Genomic DNA, 18,843 nt, shown 5'->3' on the forward strand with positions numbered 1-18,843 from the left:
CATTTGTTGCCCAAATCATCTTCTTTGCGCCATGGTGGTATTATGTATGATTTAGGGTCTCCTGATGTTGCGTGTATTGTCTGCTGAGAAGAGTCTGGCTCTTTCAGAAGTCTCACTTGAAGACTGATGAAAAGACCGTTCCGTGCTGTAGGGGTCACAGAAATCATTTTATGCATGTTGAAACTTAATCAAAAAAAGGTCCTGCATTGAATACAGAACATTTACCAAACACTGGAACTTCTCTATGCCTCAAAGCTCTATATGGTCCCTGAAATTATTTTTTCTCCTACAAAAGAATTGAGGTTATTTTATATTTGAACTCCGTCCAAAAGGAAAGTTTTTTAGTTGTTTCCTTTTTTTTGCTCCCAGCTATCTTGACTTCTCATTTTCTGTATATTTCTTGTTATTTTATTGGCTTATGTTTTTTGATTGTTTCAGTTACCTCTACATTGCATTGATTAAAAGTTAGCAAAATAATGAAAAGTCCAAATTACAAAAATATCGTGCTATCTATCTAACATGGTATATGCTGCAAAAAAAGCAAAATAAAAATTACACGTTGGCAGAATTGTTTTTCTGGTCACCTCGCCTCCCCAGAAAATGAAATAGCAAATTATCATAAAGTCAGATGCAACTCAAAGTGATAGCAATAAAAATTAGACCTTGTACCTAAAAGAACAAGCCCTCAAACAGCTCCTGTAGAGGTGCACTACAGAGAATGGCCTGTAGGGGGCAACAGACAGACATTCTGGTGCCTAAGAAAAGGGAAAACGCCCATAGGTGTGGTCAGGAAGTTGGATATAAGGGTACATTCCTGCTACACCCAGGGAGATGTTGGCTGAGAGAGCCAGAGAGGACCTGTGCAGCAGAGCTTGGCTGCGGCAGGCTGGTGGCCTAGGAAAGGCCAGAGCCCGATAGGGGTGACCACCTTAACCTCAACACCCAGGTGGGGTGTGTATGTGGACTTTTATGTTTTGTTGAAGAACGTTATAGGGACTCTGTTTACCTTGGTTGTACTCTAAATAAAGACTGGCAGGAGCCAGCTTTAAAGGAAATCCGTGTCTCCAGAGAGTAATTTTACGTGGTCAGTGCCCATTCCGGTCTGAGAGTTGGTGATCTGCAGACAAGTGCACCCTGCTTGCTTACACTTAGAGATGAGCGAGCATACTCGCTAAGGCAAATTACTCGAGCGAGTAGTGCCTTATGCGAGTACCTGCCCGCTTGTCTCTAAAGATTCGGCTGCCGGCGGGGGGCGAGGAGAGGTGGGGAACAGTGGGGAGGAACGGAAGGGAGATCTCTCTCTCCCTCCCCCCCCCCCCCCCCGTTCCCCGCAAAATGTGTACGCGCAATACATAGTGAATAGGGCCTATTGATTTCAATAGATTTGCGCATTTCGGTCACACAAAATGAAACTCAGCAGGATTGCTATGTAATATAGAGTTAACCTGTTAATTTTACCATACAGTGAATGTTGTAAAAATGAAACCCCCAAAACAATGACAGTAGTAGTACAAGGGACAATGACAGCTTAGCGACATGTTCAGGACATCCTGCAGCCACATGTGTTCCTCTTATGGCAACTTCCAAGAGGCAGACCCCCCCCGCACACACAAGGGGGTCACAGGAATGTCTCCACAACAACGATCACCAGATTTATCGCCAATAGAACATGTATGCGACCATCTGGGATGCCAACTTCCACAGGCTACGAGTTTGTACAATCTAGAAGCTCAGTTACAGCAAAAGTAGACATAGGATACCATATGGAACCAGTATGCCTCAATGCATGCCTACATCACATCTTGCATCCAAGCTAGAGGTGGTACAACAGGGTACCAAAGCCTTCATGCCCACCTGTATCACATCTTGTATCCAAGCTAGAGGTGGTACAACAGGGTACTGGAGCCTCTATGCCTGCCTGTATCCCATCTTGTTTCCAAGCTAGAAGCAGTACAACAGGGTACTAGAGCCTACATGCCTTCCCGTATCACATCTTGTATCCAAGCTAGAGGTGGTACAACAGGGTACTAGAGCCCCCATGCCCGCCTGTATCACATCTTATATTCAAGCTAGAGGTGGTACAACAGAGTACTAGAGCCTACATCCTAACCCGTATCACATCTTGTATGCAAGCTAGAGGCGCTACAACAGGGTACTAGAGCCTCCATGCCCGCCTGTATCACATCTTGTATCCAAGCTAGAGGTAGCCCAACAGGGTACTAGAACCTCCATGCCCAACTGTATCACATCTTGTATCTAAGCTAGAGGCAGTACAACAGGGTATTAGAGCCTCCATGCCCGCCTGTATCACATCTTGTATCCAAGCTAGAGGTGGCCCAACAGGATACTAGATCCTCCAAGCTTGCCTTTATCACATCTTGTATCCAAGCTAGAGGCAGTACAGCAGGGTACTGGAGCCTCCATGCCCACCTGTATCACATCTTGTATCCAAGCTAGAGGCAGTACAACAGGGTACTAGAGCCTCCATGCCCGCCTGTATCACATCTTGTATCCAAGCTAGAGGTGGCCCAACAGGGTACTAGATCCTCCAAGCTTGCCTTTATCACATCTTGTATCCAAGCTAGAGGCAGTACAGCAGGGTACTGGAGCCTCCATGCCCGCTCGTATCACATCTTGTATCCAAGCTAGAGGTGGTACAACAGGATACTGGATCCTCCCTTCAAGTGTTTAGTTTTTCACAAAAAATCAGGTTTTTTCTTTGATATTGTAATTACTTCAACGTTATCAATGTTACAATCACAGAGAAAGTTGAATTCAAAGATAACTCCTTCTAGGTTGTTGATTTTTTTTTTATAATGATTGTAGTGTTCCATTTCCTTGTCTGTAGAGAACATTATCATCACATGCAGTATTAAAATGCAAAGTAATACATATATACAAATAATACAGAATCCACTATTCAAAATAGGTGTTGGTCAGAGCTCACCTCCTCCACTTCTCTGCACAGATGAGAGAGCATGCCCAGCTCAGTCTTGTCATGGCTCATTGGCAATAAATGAGGATCAGGACCGGAGTGCCTTCATGGTGTCAGACTGAACCCACGTGATCCTTACACTAGTGCATGCTCACTGTCATTTCACCACTAGATGCCGATAGATAAGCTTCTCTGCCAGTCTATAGACAGATTGCTTGGCCTGGTGGTGGCATGTCAGTCAGCCAGTCAGCTTTAGTTTGCGAATAGTTATTCTGACTCCTTCTGACAAACAACATCAGTTATACTCAAAGTCTGAAGATGTTTCTGGTCCTGTCAGCACTTACTGTCCCAACCTACATTCCTGTCCCAGTAAGTCTGCTGGTGATTTACTTTATTATCTGGATAGTATGACCATTTTACTCCCTGTACTCTTGTGGTTTATATATATTCATTGAGTCTCATCTTATTCTTGCCATTTTTCACAGTCACCATGTTAAGATCGTGTGGGCAAACTAAGCACGGGGCCCACACGATTGTGACCATTGAGGGATACACACACGGTTTTCAAACAAATGGCCCTGAACTACAGGGAGGATGACATGGCCCTACCTGAGTGGGGACATTGCCCTGATAAAGGGCAGCCCAGCGGTCTTCAGATCTGGGCCCTAGCTGCTCCTAGGAACCATGCACCGGAACAGGATACATAAACATTTCATAAGACAGGGACAGAACAACAGGACACACAGAGCCAGAAAACACAGCATCCAGCAGGCAAAATGCAACCACTAATAGCAGATAGAAAGCTGAGTATAAATACCAGGTATTAGTTGACATTTTGATCAAAACGTGGAAGCTAGCAGGCCACTTCATGGCTCCTGGCTATACCACTACTCCCTTCACTCACCAGGAGTCCAGCGGCAGCGGACACAGGTCACACAGCAAGCTGCAACAGAACAGAACAAAGTCACACTGCAAGCTGCACAGGACAGAAAACGGAACACAGATCACACAGCTGACTCTACAGGCACTGATTCTACAGGCACTGACTCTACAGCAGACTACAACATATAGTGCAAACCACACAGACTCCACCAAAAGCTCACATGCACACAGATGAAACTCCACAGCAAGTCTACAAGTGTCCTCATACCAGGGGAATAGACAGTCAGCCACCGAGCTGACATAGAGAACTGTGTCAGGGATCAACCAACTAACACACAGAGTGAGACATAGGACGTTAGGAGGCCGCACCTGTCAGGGGAAGGGAAGAGGGGCGCTGCATGTGCTGCAGACTAGAACTACAGGTGTTTAAACCGTCTTTTGGAAGCAGAGAGACACAACAAACCTACTTGCAAACACAGATCTTAGTGGGAATAAAACAAATACGTCCAAACAGTACAAGACCAGCATCAACTACTGACAGGAGCTGGGTTTATATGTGCTACAAACTAAAGGGGATTGGCTGCTGGAGAATACCACACCCAGCAGCTCAATTAACCCTCACCTGTGGAGCTGTGCTGCTAGGAACCTTAGCACTACAGATCCAGGCAGCACACCCTAACACACCATCTAGGAAAAGTCAGGATTGCCCCATGTTCCTTATGTGGGTTTGCCCTTATCAGGGCAATTGCTCTGCTAGTAGGTGGAGTCTTCCCATATCTTAGGGTTTAGGATTATATTTTCCTTTTTACATTTTTGTGTTTTCCACATTTAGACTGTGTGTATGTTTATCCGTCCTGGCTCAGATGTAACAAGTCTCCTGTAGAAGCCAATAGGCTCCTCTTGCTCATTGTGTCTATGGCCCAAGAGTTATGTTATAAAGCAAACCTCTAAATGCTGTTAACTACAGCTCGAGCAAGATAGATACCCCCAAGGTTATGTGCAGATGTCAGAAAATCAAGGTGATACATCCTTTTCAAACCTTTAAGACTCGTAGGCTTAACTGAAGTTTTTATGTTTACATTATTTATAGGCACAAGTAAATAGGAGAAACTGGAAAGGTCAAATACCTAAAGAAGAAATAAAACTAATTGCTATAAACATAAAAAAGCCTACTTAGCAAAATGTGAGGGTTGGCTGATGAGGGATCGGTGCTGGATGTTATAGAAGAAATATGGTGAAGCGCATCTGCGCTGGAATGATAGGATAGCTCATTAAATATGAATAACAAGTGAACAGAATGGAATTAATAAGCGGCATGAATAATAAGTACATCTATAATAAATAGGAAAACAAATGGGAGCTGATTAATACCTATGAAATATTATTCATTAATGCTGGTGAATAGACAAAATATGAATAATACTGGGAGTTAGCAAAGTGAAATTCCAAGTAAAAATAGAGCCATGGTTTAATTAATGATCAATGGCTGAAAAGAGTTAACCCTTTGCAATCCAATTTTGTATTCAGGGTTTCCTAGGGGGCTTTCTCTTTCTGCCATTATACGTTGGCGCCGTCTGCTGGTTAGAGCCAGTACTGCGGTATGGGGCATGCTGGAGAGACCCCCAACAACAGAGCAGCCAGTAATGTAAAGTAAGAATACCCTGACTGACGTCTTCCGACATCGGAAGCTGTACAGCCTTTAATCAGAATGTCTTCAGACGTCAGACAGTGGATTGGAAAGGGTTAATGGGAAAGAATGAACATTCCCTGGTACTGTTATAGTTTATGACTAGGGCTACACTAGGGGCAGGTTAGGGACTTGAAGTGGCCCTGGGAAAAAAATCTAGAAGTGGCCCCATTTTGTAGCAGTGCAGCAGAGCCAACCAGAACAGCTAGCATGCGGAGTTAACTGAGTAGGCATGCTATGTCCCTTGTGTAGTGTAGCCACTGCCATTTGGTTTCAATGTCCAACTGTACTACATAAATGGGGAGCCGCGCCACACAGTCTCTGTAGCAATTGAAAGTGTAGTGTAGTATATAAGTGACTGAATGATTCCATCTACAAGTCTTCTTGACGGACCAAAGAAGTATAGTAATGCATCGTCCGAGGAGCAGGCCCACAGCCACGGAGATGGTGGGGTAGATAAGTATAATTATGTCAAGGTCGCTCTACCATCTCCTTCCCGGGGAGTAGTTTGGGACCTGTCCAAGTTAATGCTGGGGGATATCACAATGAAAAGTAACCAGGAGTTACCTTAAAGTTCTTTGTCACTCGTGATGCCACCGTTCCGTCCTCTGCGGTGAATCTCAGGGAAGCAAATAACTTAATCCACACACAGTGAAACTTTCTGGACAAACTGGGAATAGTCGGTAGTGTCCGTTTACTGTAACTTCGGCAAATCCCAATTTCCAACAGTAGTTTGGCACAATTACACTCATAGAAGGCAGTGGGACAGGAAAGACTTCTTGGGGTAATCTAGACAATCCACAGTCATAGTTATCTGTGTGATCCCACTCCCGACCACTCTCTTTCCCTCTCCAACACTCTACTGGTCAACACTCATGCTTCTGGTGTCTCTCTCTCTCAAGTAGTAGTCCTTCTTTCTCCCTCAAGTGCTTAGTGGTAGCACCAGCACATTCTGGGTATAGTAGTCCCAGGCCAAGCAGAAGGGAATCACTCAGCTTCCTCCATTCTCCACACACGGACCAATTAATGCCACACTCAATGTAGGAGGACCCACACACATATCCCGCAGGCCAACGCAGTGTTCTTTAGCTTCCATGGGATATGGAAGCAGAAGACCCACCAGAGTGTCTCTGCTAACACCATGATAGCGGACACAGCGCCTCACCGGAGTTCATGAGGTTACTAACTGGACCCTAGATGACTGGCAGTATGTGGATGTGAGGTGGTCCGATGAATCACACTACCAAATGTTTGAGGCTGATAGTAGGGATCCTGTGTGGCACAGACCTAATGAAAGCATGGATCCCAGTAGCCAACAAGGCACTGCACAGGCTGGTGGTGGTTCCTTTCTGGTGTGGGGGGGGGGGAGGGGTGTTCTCATTGCATAAGTTGGATCTACTTGTCCATCTAAACACATCATTGATTAGTGCTTGCTACATTTCACTGCTTGGTGACTATTTGCAGTCCTTCATGTACCCTCACAATGATATTGCAGCAGATAATGCGCCGTTTCATAGGGCTGGTGTCCTGAATTGATTCAAGAAGAATTCTGGAGAGTTCCTTCAAATGGTATGGCCTGCACATTCATCCAATATGAGGCAAATGAGACAATAAATTGGTGCACTGCACTGATCTTCACAATATTGGTTCCTATCCCATGACTTTTGGCATGTCAGTGTAAGGGCTCCCACACACTTGCGTTTTTTTAACGTTGCGTTTTTTTCATGCGATTGTCAATGGGACTTTCTAATGTTAAAACGCATCACAAATTGGTGCTTTGCGATTTTTGTGCGATGCGTTTTTAACATTAGAAAGTCCTATTGACAATCGCGTGAAAAAAAACGCAACGTGTATGGGAGCCCTAAGTGCAATGAGAGACTAAAAGTGCACTACAGTTCTACGTGTGTTTTGCCAGGATGTGATGAGTGACTGATCTAAGATACTAGGGGTTCTTTGAAATAGAAAATGGGTAACAATTTTGGTAATCACTAGAGTAGATGGAGGTGACTGCATTGAGAACGTACTTTTGGAGGTCAGGGGAAATGAAGAGTTTAGCAAAAGAAGCTTTGAGTTTCTGCAATTGTTATTGGCAGCTGTAACATATAGAGCAAAGTCTAATGCTTTGCCTTCTTCTCCTTCATCCACTAATGCGTTTGCTATCCCTGTGCTCAGCAGTTTTGTTTTATTACCGGTCTTGTTAGCAATGTTGGTGGCGTTAACAATATAGTTGCTCAAGTTCGGTCTAGATTCAGTGTACTGCTGAAAATGCTTATACTGGGATACGAGGTCGCATGTGAGGGGAAGGAAAAGGGTCCAGTTGCCTAGAAGCCCCCTTATCAAGTACCTGAGGCACTCCTCTGCTGCAACTTGGCGGTTCCGATCGACGGCACTGATTGCATGATGCAGGCTGAGCAGCAGTGTTCGGCCACAGCATGGAACATCTATGCTGCCTTGGCAATGGTGGTGATCGACGCTACATGTGTTGGACGGCCATGCCATGGTAGGGGCAATGAGTCCTTTATGATACTTGTGGAAGGGACTCATGGATGAAACAATATAAAGGCGCTAGACAGCATCGCTACATCTACAGCTGGGGGGCACAACCTTTTTCGATGTGAGGATTGCATTGTCAGTTTGCATGACTTCAAGGGGCCACAATAAAATTTGGATGTCTCTACTAACACTCTGGGTGACACACTTGACCCCTTAACAACCCATGATGAATGTATCAGTTATGGGTTGCAAGAACTTGTAAGAAAAGAGTGTTGAGTTTGTATAGTACCCAGCTACTGCCAGCTGATTCTAACAGCTGACAGCCACCAAAATGGGCGAGGTCAGAGCTGATGGGTTTACATGGCAGCCCAAAGTCTTGTCCAAGCTCCCAGGGCTGTGATGTATTATTGTGCCCTAGCCTTATGGTAAAGTTACAATATACCGCAGTAATGAGGTATTGCAGCATAGTGTACATGTGATCAGATAATCACAAGTTCAAGTTCCTATAGGGATTAAAAGAAAAAAGTAAAAGTCAGTTTAATTTAAAAAAAAAAAGAAGTAAATATTAGAAAAAAAGATAAGAAAATGCTAAGACATTCCTTCTATGGAGCAACATTTATATATTTAAGGATTCCAGTTTCTATTATCTTATATGTGGAAAATAAGACTAATCAGAAAATTACTTGATAATTAAGAAAATACTCACGGAGACAAACAAAAATGGCAACAAAGTAACTAACTAGCTAATTATGATTGCAGGCACATCAGCTACAGCTAAATAAAGCAGTAAGGTCAGAAGCTTTTAATTGGGTACCAAGTTACGAATATAATTATAGAGTTCTATCTATGTTCACACCACTACGTTTGGTGTACACGCTTGATAAAAGGTATAATATAGATGTATGCAACATTAGATAAATGTTGGCCAAACCAACTGATTTTGACAGGATGGGCTGACCATCCAGTGTGTATGGTGGTCACCAAAGTCTCCCCTGAAGGTAAACATCAGGGAAGAGAAGGACTGGACCTGTTAAGTTCTAACATGCCTGATACTTTGTCTCTGCAGGTGATAAGCCATGCCCAGAGGAGCCTGGCATCGACTGTTCTTCTCTCTAGTGAAAAAAAACCATGCACGGTAGACTCAAATATACATGTTTATAGGGGAGTCCGGAAGAGTAGCCATCAGCCAAATAAGTTTTAGACCTATAGCTTTCTTAAAGTGACCCTATGTCCCAAGACAAGTGGTGGTGGTGGTGGGAGTAATGTAGTGCCCTCCTCTAGGGCTGTACTGCCACAGATCCATCTGCTCCTGGTGGTCTTCTGTGGTTTTCAAATGTAGCTATGGCACTATTTTTACTACTCAATCCATAGTGGGCATTGGTAGTCAGATTCGTCAAACTGCTTTTTGAACAGCCAGAGCTGCTCATGTGAGCAGCACTGGCCAATCAGGGCAGCATGTAGTGTCTACTGATCCACCACCAGTGCTTATTGTGAATTGGGTAATGAAAGGCCATCTTGGAAGACCAGAGAGGAGCCCCAGAAACAGATGGATCCATAACAGTATGGCCATAGAGGAGGGCACCAGGTAATATTACTCCTCCTTCTGGTCCTGGGACGAATCTTGTCCCAGGACCGGAGGGTCACATTAAATGTACGAGGACTTTTATTTTGCTCAATGGCAAATCTTTAATTTAAAGTACTAAAAGGACCCAGTAGATATCAAATCTATGTGGCAAGCTGGAAGCAAAAATTTTCAATATAATTTATGTCTACTAATATATTAAGGACGGCCAGTTGGATGCAGCTTCCATACCATATCTAAGGTCTAAAGACGCCGATGTATAACAGCTAAAAGGCTTATATTCGCTGTTGGTTTTGAATTAAATGCAGTCTCATTTGATTAACACGCGTCGTGCCGTCCATACAAATGACTCAAAGCCCATTAATTAATTTAATGTTTTTGTCATTTGTTTAAGTGGAACTTGATGTTTCTTCTAATATAAATGATAATCTTACCTTTTGTTTGGTGAATGTCCTAAGAAGGTGACAGTTTGTAAGAAGTACTCATAGAGCTCCTTGCCAGCGTGCGCCGCCGCTCCCGTGGCTCACCTGCTATTAGTTGTTTTCAAACGTTAACGTACTTTTATGGATTTGAGTCTCTCTAAAGCTTGTTCAAGATTTAATAAGCATGATAACACTTTAAAACTCTTGAACCCTAAAGGTCACGGCCTTTCTGAGGTCAGGTCATGTCCGGTGGATTCGCAATTGGTTAAAATATAGATATCAGGATGTTGTTAACGGACTGTATTCTGAACATGGATGAATTACAAGTGGTGACCACAAGGGTCTGTCTTTGGTCCTATTCTATTTAATGTGTTGGTAAGTGACATATAAAGAAAGTTAAAGGGTTTTTTCAGGAAGAATACTATTGATGACTTATCCTTAGGATAGGTCATCAATAGTTGATTGGCTGGGGTCTGTCACTCGGGACCCAGACCGATCAGCTGTATATATATATTGTAGGGGTGCGCTACAGAGATTGGCCTGTAGGGGGCAACAGACAATCAGTCTGGTGCCTGAAGTAAGAGGGGAAAACACCCACAGGTGTGGTCAGTGATATAAAAAGGGTTGTTCCTACTGCAGTGGAGGAGAGTGTCTGGCTGAGAAGGCTAGGAAGACAGCTCAGTGGAGCTGCAGGGCTGTTAGCCCAGAGTGTGTGGCTGAGAAGGCCAGAGGTGGACAGGGAGACGCCCCTCTCCTCATCACCTAGGAGAGGTGTGTGTCTGAGAGGACCAGACTTCAACTAAGGCTATATTGCGACCAGACTGTTGCTAAAAGAAAACTCCTGTTGTATGCAGTAGAGAGACGTTATGGACCAGGAACTATGTGGTTCCAGCAAGACCCCTGGAGTACGCCTGCCCTTGGACTAAGGGTCTGAAGGCACTACAGACTAAGGACCAGCTGCGATCTGGACATCCACAGGTCTGTGCAAATCAAGTGGACTTGTTGTTGCTGTTGCCTTCAACCCTGTGGAGGATTGTACTGAGGGGACTTTGAAAAGGACTGTGAAGGGATGTTTATAAAAGACTTTGTTGTTTCCAAACGTTTATTATTGTCCTGGAGACCCAGTCATCTATGTTTTGGTTAAAGATTGTGTATGAATAAAGTGAACAAGGAGGAAAGTGACCATTTGGCGTGATATGTGACCCCCATGTTGTCACTATATATATATATATATATATATATATTTCATATTAGCTACAAGAAGAGAGAGGGAGGGCATGATGGAAATGGTAAAGGTATAAGTGAGATTCAGGAGGGAAGTGTATTTATTAGGAAGCTAAACACTTGAACAAGAATGGGGGAAGGTCAGAAGCAACATTGATGATGATGATGATGATGATTATCCGTTCACTTGAGGCCAACTTTCGGTCACTTTATGGATCATCATTCTCCTTGCTCGCCTATCCTTGACCGCTTCTTTCCGTTCTGCCATGCACATGTTTGTATCAGCCTTGATTGCTCCAGCCAGCATGTTCTTTGTCGTCCTCCTTCGTTACCCACTAATTGTGCTGAGCACCAATGTCATTAGGAAATATTATTTTACTGACAGAGGAGAAGTCATACTAGTAGATGCTTGGAACAAACGTCCAGCCTGTGTGTTTGGAAAATCAACGATAAGTTAATTGAAGTCTGGCCTAAGCATATATCTATTCTACAAGGGAAATAGTAGAAAGGTGGACTAGATGAACCAGGTGGTCTAATTCTGCTCTCAATTTTTTTATGTGTCTCTTTGAATAGAACTGAGCTGCATTACCGGACGCAACGCACGGACAGGTGTAGTGTTTTTTTCTGGAAGAAAGCAGCCATTTTTCCTAATCCTAGGCAACCCCTTTATCAAATCTGAAGATATTGGAATCTGGAGGTAGGCCAATTTGTAATAGTTTCACTCTGATAAAAAAATGAGAACAGCATTAATGCTTCTTCCAAGGCATTGATTAATATCATTGTAACTATAAAGAACTTGTTCCAGAGTTACTATGAAACCTTTTAATTAAGTCTTAAGGAATCTTGATAGACCATAGAAGTAATAAAGGGGTAAAAAGACATAAAACTTTCCTTTTAATACCAGAGCGCTACTAGAGATTCCTTCCAAAGATTGAAATAATTCAATTAATTACAGTAATTACAACATTACATTGTAGATGAAGGGCTCTTCATTCCAATCATTATGTAGACCCTTTTGTGCTACACTATAGGTATAATCTGTAGCTTATGTTTGGGTCTCCGATTAGAAGAGTGTTATAGGCCTCGGTACTTCACGGTTCCTTAACAGAATGGGAATTAATTGTTATGAGATTGTCAGGTCTCATCGGGAGGAAAGATGTTAAGAGGTCCAACATTGACGCAAAGTTTCACACATGTCATTTGGTCTCCCAGCGACCGACTCAAGTGGTTTGGAATAATTTGAGCATATTGAGTTATTTCTCTTAGGAAATTGAAGGACTTTGTCAAGAAAGGCAATTTGTAGGACTAATTACGACTTGTATTGAAGTCTACATGGTATCTAAGCATGCTCTTTTCTTCTTTCTCCCGTTTCCCTTTTTCTTTGACCTTCTTAGAAAATGTAGGTGGTTCCATTACTCTAGCACTGTAAGTGAAATAAGATTTTGAATGCAGAACAGCTGGGGGGGGGGGGGGGGGGTATAATGGAATATAGTTGCAAAAAAAAGTAAGTGAACCCTTGGGAATTACCTGCTCTGATTGTATGCAAACAGTTGGTTTTCTATGGGAAGTTATGGAAAAACCATAGCGCAGGGTGCGTGGCTATTTACGTCCTCCTGACCATCTTCAGACACCACATTCATAGTTACATAGTATGTTAGGCTGAAAGAAGACAATGTCCATCTAGTTCAGCCTGTTTCCACCCCCCCCCCCCCCCCCCCCTGTTGAGAAAGGCAAAAAAAAAAATTCTATGAGGCAGAAGGGAATTTCGACCATTTGGGGGGAAAAAATTTCCTTCCCGAATCCATAATGGCAGAATAATCCCTCAGGATAGTTGAAGGGCGTTGGGTGCCCTAACTCAAGGTAAGTGCGGGTCGCAGGGATGGTACCTGCAGCTATTAGAATTTTATGGTATATCCTGTAGGTATGCAAAAAAAAAAAAAAACAAGATTGGAATACACTGACGTACAGAAGCACAGGTTTAAGTTCTTACGGGGGCCTAAAAAACGGTCAGAAAAAATAAAAAAATAGTCAAAAAATATCTATGTAAAAAAAACAAATAAAAATGCTTGTTTGTGTTCCTTAAAGGGAATCTCTCAGCTCGAATATGCTGTCCAAAGAGCAGACAGGAGGATCTCAGAGATTGATATATATAGTTTTATAGGAAAGGATTCAGTATAACCTGTATTTTATTCATTAATATCTCTGCTCATTGTGAGCTGAACAGTCCAATGGGCGGAGCTATCAGTGATTGGCAGCTATCTGTGCATGACTGTACATACAGAAATATCTGTCAGTCACTAAATTTGGCACGAGCATTGATTATGTCAAAAATAGGAAAAGTTAATGGGTCCCAACTCGATTATTCAATTCTAAGCGCAAAAGATTTAGCGTCCAAATTTTACGTACTGAATCTAATTCTCTCACTTTCCAATGTCATAGAAACTTGAAATTTGGCACGAGCATTGATTATGTCATAAATAGGAAAAGTTAATGGTTCCCAACTCGGTTATTCAATTCTAAGCACAAAAGAATTAGCGTTCAAATTTTACGTACAGAATCTAATTCTCTCACTTCCTGATGTCATTTTATATAAAGGAAAAGTCGCATAGTTACCTCCCGTGGTGTTTCCTGGGTAACGCAAAGAACCATGCAAAATGGTGAACATATTTTTTTCCTCTGTATCTCTAAATTAACCACGACTTCATAAGATTTTTTGTGTAAACACCAGATAAACACCAGTACCAAATTAACTCGGGCGAAGCCGGGTATATCAGCTAGTTAAACTATATATCAATCTGTTAAGCTCCTCTTGCTTTATAGTAAGAATCTCATAACCCCAACCATGGATAAATAAAAAAGTTCTGTGTCTTTGAAAGCAGCTATCAGGGCTCAGGTTAACATGGGCCCTTGGACGACACAGTCACTGCGGTCCCCATTAGTAATTTATAGGCTTCACTGTGCTCACTTCGTAATTTAGAAGCTGTGTTCTGCCTCTTTAGTAAATTATAAGTCCCATTCTGCCCCCATGTAATTTATAGGTCCCACATAGATACGGTACCAGAACCAAACTTATTACATAGATCCAATAACAGAATTGAGCTTACTGCATAGATATGGTATAATAACTGAGCTTACTGTGCTATGCTGTGCTGTTTTGAGTAGCATTTTATGCCTGTATGTGCTCTTGAAGCCCCAAATTGCACCTCTGATGCAGATGTGAACATCGCCTTATAGCTGTTGTAAATATGCCTAAATGGGACTCTTGCAGAAATACAGCAGGCAGAAGTCAGAAGCACATCTCCATAGAGGTGATGCTACTGGACATGGAGAGTGACGGTAGGGGGGGGACATGTGGCGGTAGGGGGGAACATGTGACTCCTCCGTGTCTGCCATGAGAAAGGCTAGCCGTAACACAGGTGTCGCGGCCTCAGCCACTTGGAATTAGCTCACTTTGTTTAATCTGACTAAGATCTGGGCAGTCATGGGCCCCCCATTAGCTGGTGGCCAGGGCTGGAGTTATTGCACATCCTCTTCAGAAGTCCGGGCCATCGAGCAGATAGGGAATTGGCAGTACATAAGCGCCGTCCATCTCTGTTCCATAGTGGATGCGGTCAGTTTCCTTAGTAGCGACCAATAAACAAATTTAAAGAAGACTACAGCTTTTCAAGAAAATGGGGCAACAGACATTGGTGATTGGTTTGCTTTCCTATTTGTAGTACATTCAAATGGGTTTCCAAAGATGGGAATACTCATTTAAGTACCAAAGTATGTCGCATCGTTAAAAGGTTAATGAGCTGATCAGTTTCCGGACACCATTTTAAAAGCTTTAATGTGGACTTTTTATGCTTTATGTTTCTTTAAATTTTATACGTTGAGAGTGGGTCTTATTTCTCAGAGGCTATTTGTACTTCGTTACCTCCCACTCTAGTTATAGTAATTTTTCCCAGGAGTGTTGAATATTCACGTTGCTTTCTAACCTCTTGTTTCCTCCAGAACGACTTAAGAATTTTTTAATGTTGCAGTTGTAAATTGAGGAGTTTAGATGGAAATGTTTGAAAATAAATTGGCTGCGTTGACTACAACTGGCTTGCATGTTGACTACCGCCACTACTTCCGTAGAACAGGAGTGATTTCCCGTGTTGCATGAGTCTGGATGGTAATGGAGTGAGCCCCTAGGAGTGAGAGAGCATTTATAAGTAACTACTTCTTCTCAAGGCCAGTGCAGAGGTACAATATACTCATCTGATTTTCCTACATGGCAGTCTGGAGCCAGGATCTCCGCGTAGAGGTACACCCTTTAATTATCACACCTACGAGTCTACAAGACCGGGGTGGAGGTACTGCAATATAATAATCTTTAGTCACACACGAGCGTCTTTGAGCCTATAAGAGCCGTGTGGAAGTACTATGTTTTCTGTTTAAGTCTAGTCTTCTACCTGTACTGTAATGTCTCAAAGTGAACTGGCTTGTAATATTTGTTGCCAAGTTTTTCAAGTAAAGTTTACCGGGCTCTAACCATTCCTAGAGACCCATGGTACTCCAGAACTGACTGTGGCTGCATTTATTCTCTGCCTCATACCAGTGTGTATAGGAACGGTGGCATCACCCATGACAATTAACTCCTGTTTAATGGACATTCCCTATCCTAGGGCTGTCCCAGGTGGCCTGCAGTATTGCCCTGGCCTTGGCTGCGTGTGTCCCTCCAGGAAGGAGTTTGGTAAGTCCCGCTGTGACAAGCCAACACTTTACCCTCCCAGCTCCCCACGTATGTCAGGTGTCCAGGGTCTCCCTTTGGGATGCTGTACTGCCACCACTAACCAATGGCTAAACTATCCGACAGGTAGATCAGCCATGCCACACGCATAGTCATCACACTTCAGAGTTATGGATCCCTTAAAGCGTTCAAGGAAGACTACTAAAGTTTAAATCTTTATTCTACAAAAAAGTGCCACAAACAGTATAAAACAAAAGGGACAAAATAAGAGAAAATACCAGTCTATGTTGTTTCCAATAGGTTTGATACGTGAGGAGCCACTGCAAAAAGGGGGGTGGACAGACTGTAACTAGGTGCCACTTCTGGAGTCTGACATCTTAAAGAGCAGACCCACTTGGTTGTAAAATCTCCACCGAACCATACCCCAAGTATTGATCAGGGGGGGGTCTCACAGTTGAAACTCCCGCTGATTGCTAGAATGAGGGGGCTGCAGTGCTCACTCAAGATCTGAGCCCACTCGGTTATGTGCGCTTATTTTTGGCTGCTTCCGGCAGTTAAAGGCGGCCTTATAGAAGTATACAGAAGACATTTTTCAATATATTATATGGTACATTACTAGAGATGAGCGAGCGTACTCATTAGGGTGTTTTTGCACTCGAGCACCGCATTTTCCGAGTAACTGACTACTCGGACGAAAAGATTCAGTGTGCGCGGGGGGGGCGGCGTGGTGGAGCGGGGGGTAGCAGTGGGGAACAGGGGGGAGCTCTCTCTCTCTCCCCCCCACTCCCCTCTGCAACCCCCCGCTCACTCCTGGCGCCCCCCGAATCTTTTCGCCCGAGTAGTCAGTTACTCGGAAAATGCGGTGCTCGAGTGCAAAAACGCCCTAAACAAGTACGCTGGCTCATCTCTATACATTAGCCTTTTGGTGAGGTCCGAAAAAAAGGGGGAACAGATATGCACAGTTTGTATGAAGTTTGGGAGCCGAAGCCACACCTTAGCCGATGATACCCGGCTGCAAAAGCTGTGACTGGTGATAACTCCGATCAGAGTCATTAACCCTTTAGATGCCACTAGACAGTACAGAAAGAGGCAGCATTCATGGCAATCATTTAAAGATAAAAGGACATTTTATTCCATTGTGGTCCAAAATAGATAGCAATGTTTCGATCCACTCAGGGATCTTTGTCAAGCCTACATAAATACCTCTGATACCACTGTCTGTTCTAGCAATAGCCTTTAAATGGCCCAACAGAGGAATGGAGCTCCCTCTGTCACTTGAACACCCCCTACAGGCAATTAGATCACTGGGTGCCCTCCTGGTGTCATGGCAACCTGGGGCCTTGTAAAGGTCCTCAGAGCTGTCATGTATTTCTGCCTTTTAAGACGTGGCTGTGGCAGGGCTTAATACAGTGTTATTAAAAACAATCTTACCGATGTGAAACACTCATAACTCACATTAACCCCTTGAGTGGCAGGTTTCCTACCACCCTGTCGTGCCCACCAGGGCAGGTTTTTTAAAATGGTCTAATCATTGAATTTCAACTAGTTTTGCAGTTGCGTCTCAAGAGCCATAACTTTTTCATTTTTCCATTGACATGGCCATATGAGGGCTTGTTTTTTGCGGGACAAGTTGTGATTTTTTAAACAGGGGGGAGGAAAAAAAGAAATGGGGAAAAAAGAAAAAAAGGGGCGATGTCATTAAGGGGTTAAATAATGTATTAACTTCCTTCTCTGGGTCATTACGACACACACGGATACCACATGTGTGATTGTATTTTTGATTTTTTATAAAGTAAAGGGAGACAAGTGTTTTTTTTTATTTTTTAATAATTTTTTTACTTTTTTTTTTTTAAATTTTTTAAATTTTTTTTTCTTTTTTTGTCCCTTTAGGGGACTTCCACAGGGACCCATCAGGACCCCTGATCACATTCCGGGGGTCCGATTGTGACAGCCCTTTACATGCTGCAGTGACAACCCTTTACATGCTGCAGTCACATAGACTGCAGCATGTAAAGGGTTAACACAGCAGAGATCGGAGGTTTTCTCTGATCTCTGCTGTAAGAGCTGGTACCTAGCTGTCCTCTGACAGCTAACAACCAGCTCTCCCTGCCACAGAGACCATCGGCTTGCTTCTGACAAGCCGATGGTCTCTATGGCAACTTGTAAACAAAGCAGGACATTGCCGACATGTCGGCAATATCTTCTGCTGGTTTTTCAAAGCCCTTGCTTTGTTCTCGGTGGGTCTGTGCAGGTAGAGCACACTGTCACAGCTTGTGGCATTGTGCTCTGCAGCTCCCATAGTGATACATAGCCCGGAAATCTTCCGGGCTATGTTGCTATGAGCAGTGGAGCTCGTCCCGGAAAATTTCCGGGCGTGCCACTCAAGGGGTTAAATGACACTCAGACGCGGATATTTGGTATCAATGGAAACAGAAACTCAAAACGCTTTGTTGCAACGCATCAAAATGTTTTCCACATCAGTGAGCCCCTTTTGTCACACAGATGGAGCCTGTAGTCAAGCTCCTGCCATACATGTTGCAGCGGATCACGACTGACTGATGCAATGGCTTCAGTGATGCATCCTCACAGATTATGCATGGTGGTAAGGAGGCATGTAGACCCTAACACTCCCCCAGAGGAAAAAATCACAAGGCGTAAGGTGTGAAAGAATGTCTCCTTGCTTGGAGGCCAAGGAGGAAGTTTGCTATTGTCACTACCTGCATGGCCAATCCATCTATTTGGTAGCCACCTCTTGAGCTCACTTCTGACTTGATTGTGAGAATTCGGGGTGGGGGAGAAGGCAGGCCGCATCCTGTTATAAGATGAAACCTGGGATCTCCTGTTCCAGCTGCGGCAGAAGCCATATCTATAGCACGTCCATGTGCGAAATCCCCGGGATTGTTT

The sequence above is a fragment of the Eleutherodactylus coqui genome, chromosome 2, assembly GCF_035609145.1.
Source record: "Eleutherodactylus coqui strain aEleCoq1 chromosome 2, aEleCoq1.hap1, whole genome shotgun sequence".
NCBI classification, from domain to species: domain Eukaryota; kingdom Metazoa; phylum Chordata; class Amphibia; order Anura; family Eleutherodactylidae; genus Eleutherodactylus; species Eleutherodactylus coqui.